This window comes from Procambarus clarkii, chromosome 27 (genome assembly GCF_040958095.1).
Source record: "Procambarus clarkii isolate CNS0578487 chromosome 27, FALCON_Pclarkii_2.0, whole genome shotgun sequence".
Classification (NCBI taxonomy): Eukaryota; Metazoa; Arthropoda; class Malacostraca; order Decapoda; family Cambaridae; genus Procambarus; species Procambarus clarkii.
In genome coordinates, this window is record NC_091176.1 from 2,413,913 (window position 1) to 2,419,912 (window position 6,000).

Here is a 6,000-nt window from a genome sequence, read left to right on the forward strand (position 1 = left end):
TACAACACATAACTAAGAAAGTCTCTAAAACAGTTGGTATTACTCTCCAAAATCAGTTATTATGTTCCTAACTCTGCTCTCCTCTCACTATATTATGCACTGATCTATCCCCATCTTAATTATTGTATCTGTGCATGGGGGTATACCATTGCAAACCACCTCAAGTCCATCATCACCCAGCAAAAATCTGCTATCAGAACAATAACAAACTCTTCTTTCAGACAACACTCAGCTCCCTTGTTTAAATCTCCTAACATGCTAAACACAAACTCATTCCACACATTCTCTTGTACGTGTCAACTACATTTATAAAACCCTGTTCTTAAGTGCAAACCATGCTTTGAAACTCTCCCTGGACAGATGTAATAGGACCCATTATCACCACACCAGAAATAAATATGTCTTTGATATCCCCAGAGTCAAACTTAATCTGTGTAAACACTCTATGCAAATAAAGGGACCTAGTCTATGGAACTCATTACCTAATGAATTGAAAAGCTGTCCAACTTTTGCCTCATTCAAAACCAAAACCAAAAAGTACCTAATTTCATCTTCATAGTTTCCTACCTCGTGCTTTAAAATTGTACTGTATCTAGTGCTACTCAATCTCCCAATCTTTATGTACCTAAACCAAACAACTTTACCATTGTGATCACTGTTGTCTTCGTATATGTGCTATCAATATGCTGTATTATGTCTATTAATCTTTGTTAAATTACCAATCATGCTGTTAATGCAATCAATCAGAGCTTCCAATGTGCTTTAATATACCTTCTAATCTCTCTCGTCTCATTTTTTGTCTTGCAATGTACCTGTTATCATTTTATAAATGTTGCTTGAATTCACCTACCTAAAATTATGTTAAATTAAGGACCTGCCCGAAACTCTGGGCGTACTAGTGGCTTTACAAGAATGTGATCACTATGCTATGTATCCTCACAATTCCAATGTACCTTCTTGTATATAAATAAATAAATAAATAAATAAATAAATAAATAAATAAATAAATAAATAAATAAAAGCACATAACTGGCCGACCCCTCACAGTGTTCAAGAGAGAACTTGACAAGCACCTCTAAAGGATACCTGATCAACCAGACTGTGACTCATACGTCAGGCTGCGAGCAGCCGCGTCCAACAGCCTAGTTGACCAGTCCAGCAACCAGGACTGGACCAGCTGGTCCTAGCTGGTCCTAGTTGACCAGGACCAGCTTAGTGTCCCCGCGGCCCGGTCTCTGACCAGACCGGTCAGAGACCGGGCCGCGGGGACACTAAGCCCCGAAACCATCTCAAGGTAACTTCAAAGTAACCATCACTGAATTTTAAGTTATATATTTTGGCTATTAAATTTATTTCGTCTTTTATAATACTTATTTATTTTGGCTCTTTATTTTATATATTTTTCCTTAGTATTTAGATTTGTTTTAAGTTTGTGCTTCATGTAAGCTTCTTACAAACGTTTGACATCAAATAATTTCAGCAGCGCTTACCTCTAATTTTATCGTCTTTATATTTTGAGTTTATAATTGTACCGTGATTGTAATTTAGGTTATAACTACCTTGCAAGCCTCTTGTTGGATCACTTGGAAAAGATAATTGAAATGTATATGTATTTGTGTAAATTATTGTATATGTACATGTGTATGTAACGTTAACAATTGTGTAACTAACTTCACAAGATTGTCACTTGATTAGCCAGACGAACTCTGAGGTTCAGTTCCTGAGCCCATTATGTGCCTCTGTAACCCTTTCCACCACCGCCCACGGCACGGGTATGGAGTGCATAATAAAAAAAAATTGAATTGAGGTTTGACTTAAATGTTTAACCCTGGAGTTTGTGGTGGGAGTTGGCGGGTGTGTCTCCGGCAGCCCTGACCCAGGTGATGTCTCTCATGCCAGTGTGCCGTGACGACCTTCCTTCCACCTGTCGTCCACACTACTGAACAACCAAGCAGTCTACCATCAATCGACCCGCGTACCATCAATCCAGCAACGTATCACCCATCTATCGTCAACCTAACAACTAATTTAAGCAGCCTATCATCAACGTATCAACCCAGTAGCCTATCATCAACGTATCAACCCAGTAGCCTATCATCAACGTATCAACCCAGCAGCCTATCATCAACGTATCAACCCAGCAGCCTATCATCAACTTATCAACCCAGTAGCCTCTCATCAACTTATCAACCCAGTAGCCTATCATCAACTTATCAACCCAGTAGCCTATCATCAACGTATCAACCCAGTAGCCTATCATCAACGTATCAACCCAGTAGCCTATCATCAACGTATCAACCCAGCAGCCTATCATCAATGTATCAACCCAGCAGCCTATCATCAACGTATCAACCCAGTAGCCTATCATCAACGTATCAACCCAGCAGCCTATCATCAACTTATCAACCCAGCAGCCTATCATCAACGTATCAACCCAGTAGCCTATCATCAACGTATCAACCCAGCAGCCTATTATCAACGTATCAACCCAGTAGCCTATCATCAACGTATCAACCCAGTAGCCTATCATCAACTTATCAACCCAGTAGCCTATCATCAACTTATCAACCCAGTAGCCTATCATCAACGTATCAACCCAGCAGCCTATCATCAACGTATCAACCCAGTAGCCTATCATCAACTTATCAACCCAGTAGCCTATCATCAACTTATCAACCCAGCAGCCTATCATCAACGTATCAACCCAGTAGCCTATCAACGTATCAACCCAGCAGCCTATCATCAACGTATCAACCCAGCAGCCTATTATCAACGTAACAAAAGTACTGTATAAGAAAAACTACAAATCAAGGGACCCAGAACGTGGAATGACCTTCCCAATCATGTCAAAGACTACCTCCCTCAACCAGTTTAAGAGCAAAACTAAGCACTACCTAATAAACTCCATGTAACGTACCTTACCCCCTAAATGTCAACCCATGTCTTGCTATATTAAACAATGCTGTTTGTTGACCAACTTGTACAATTGCTGATTTCTGCCATGTTCCCCTTTTTCTTTTTTTAGCACAATTTATACTTTAATCGCAATTACTATAAATTTTAGTCTAAGTGTTTTTCCCCCCACACCTTGCCCAAAACGCTATGCGTATTAGTGGCTTTAGGTATTGTATGTACTAGCTCTATCTATAAATCCAACATTATGTTTGTAACTCATCGTCTATGTGTGTACTTTTCCTGAATAAACAAATTAATTTAATTTAATTTAATTTAATAATTGCTGTTAACACAATCCCTATACTCGGCCCTTGTGCAAACATATATCTTGTGTTTCCTACATTGCACTTTTCATCACTGGTGTTGAAAATTTAGTTTAATTGCTATATATTTATGTTTATATCATGTTAGCAGTGTTGGCCGGAACAGGAATCATTCAATGTATCTAGGAGCTATAGGACCCTGCGGCTCTCTATAATCAAGTGAGAAGCATGTTAAAACAAAGATTCGTCACACAGTGACCAAATTGTATTACTGGGAATTTACTACCTGCAGTTTCATGCCAAAAGAAACGATATCCTAACCTGTGCAGGCGATGAGTCACAATAACGTGGCTAAAGTATGTTGACCAGACCACACACTAGAAGGTGAAGGGACGACGACGTTTCGGTCCGTCCTGGACCATTCTCAAGTCGATTGTGAGAATGACAATCTCACTTGAAAGACAATCGACTTGAGAATGGTCCAGGACGGACCGAAACATCATACATTAATGTATTAGCGATCAGACCTACCATTAATGTATGATAACTTACTGTAAATATGCAGCTCTTGAAATAGCACTTACTCTGTAACTAGCTGACATTGTAACTATAAGGTGTGAAGGATAGATGAAATTGTTTATGAAATAATCTAAGATGAGGTCTGATAAAGACCTTTTGTGCCCTCTGTAATGCTTTTGCACTACCGCTCACAGGATGAGTATGGGGTGCACAATAAACTAGCCGCCTTCGGTGGCAATAATCAACGTCGTCGTCCCTTCACCTTCTAGTGTGTGGTCTGGTCAACATATCCTAACCTAATCAGACCATTTTAATGTCACGCTGTCTGGTGGAAGCTCATGATTTCCAAACATATAATTCTAAAAAATATCTGAATGGAATAAAGTTGTAAAAATAACTTTTATACCAGTATTTTCTGCCCTTTGAGTGTCAGTGTCCTTCGGTCAGCCTTTATTTCTTGATGTAGGGGAGTTTTGACAATAGAAATTGGAATACCTAGGTCGACTTCAATTTCGTGTTTTAGTCCAAATGTTTTCCCATATCTTGCCCAAAACGCTGTGTGTATTAGTGGCTTTAGGCATATTATGTACTAGTTTTATCTAGAAATCCAACATTCTGTTTATAACTCATTTTGAATATATGTACTTTTACCTGGTTAAATGAACAAATCCACAATGGCTGTGATGAGGGTTCGAACCTACGTCCGAGATAATCCCAGAAGCGCCGTAGTCGATTGCACCACGACATGGTCAAAATAATTGCAACCTGGAGTGCTACTGCCCCCACACGGCTCCCGCAGCTTCACCCAAGCCCAGACCGGAATTTTACACAATTCCCCCCCATGCACCCGGGCTCTGTCAGCAAGCTCTTCTACCTCTTCGCATTTACTCCAACAAGGTATTCTCCTCTTTGCCTTCACTTGGATTTGTTCATTTGATGTATACGCTACTGTTATTTCTGTGTGTGTTTACCTGGCTAGTTTTTAAGTTAAGTTCATTTATCATGCACCCCATACCCATCCTATGGGCGGTAGTGGAAAGGGTTACAGAGGCACATAATGGGTTCAGGGACTGAACCCCACAATTCTGAATAAACATTTATTTATTATTATTTTATATATCATATATTTGATGCATGTAGCTTCATCTGCCTTGTTCGCTATCGGCTCACAATCGAAAATCCTAGGCGGGACAGAAATGGTTGGGTGCATTACCTATTACCTAATGCCTCTGTTCACCCAGCAGTAAATAGGTACTCAGGAGTTAGTCAGCTTGTTGTGTGTGTGTGTGGGGGGGGGGGGTGCATCCTACGCGGGGTCAGTAATGCCACCACTGGGAGGGGGGGGGGGGCGGGGCCTCAATATAAACCTAACGTGTATGAATACACTTTGGCTGCCTGTCCCCTCGAAACAATGAATTATTATTATAATGTTGGATAATACCTTACCTATGTAGACATCAGGATGTCAATAGGTTTCTGCCAGGACATTATAGGACACGCTACATTTGTTCACTTGTTATGCACTTTGTACAATCAGAATATTTTGATACAAGTGTCTATTCTTTAAATCCATCCGAAATTACTAAGTTTCACCATGCATATGTTCTAATAATTAAATTGATACATTTAGACATCTCATTTAATTCTAAGATATTTTGAGTAGTTTTGGGTAGATTTGGGTAATTCTATGGACTCGAACCCAGATCCTAAAGTAAGAGAATCATTTGCATGCAAGATGAAAAAATTGCAAATGTACGTCCTGTTTAGGTGTGCCTGTGAATTAACGTCTTACTATGGCCCAACATATCAGCTGAAGGGATTTCCAAGGTTAGATGATATTCTGTTGCCAGCCGCCTGTGTGTGTGTCAGTTTGCCAGACTGTGTTGTTATACTTCTTTATCATAGTATATGCTGTGAACGTCCAGGTGTGTTGAACGTTTTTATTACCTGTTACTGAGGAGGAGAGGGAGGGAGGGATTGTGGACTTTGTGATGCACTGATCTTGTACTATAGAGGCATATTCTTTACACACGATAAAGGATATGTTACACTACAAAGGGTGTGCTACATTATAAAGGGTGTACGACACAAGGGGTACCACATTGTAGACCGTGTATCACACAAGACCACCGGCCCTCCCCCCCAATAGGGGCCCCCTAACCCCCAGCACAAACCCTTCCTTGCCCTTGCACAATGCCCGCCATATCACCCAAATCCTCCCTCTCTCCTTACCCCAAGTATCCTCTGCTTCCCCATCCCTTGG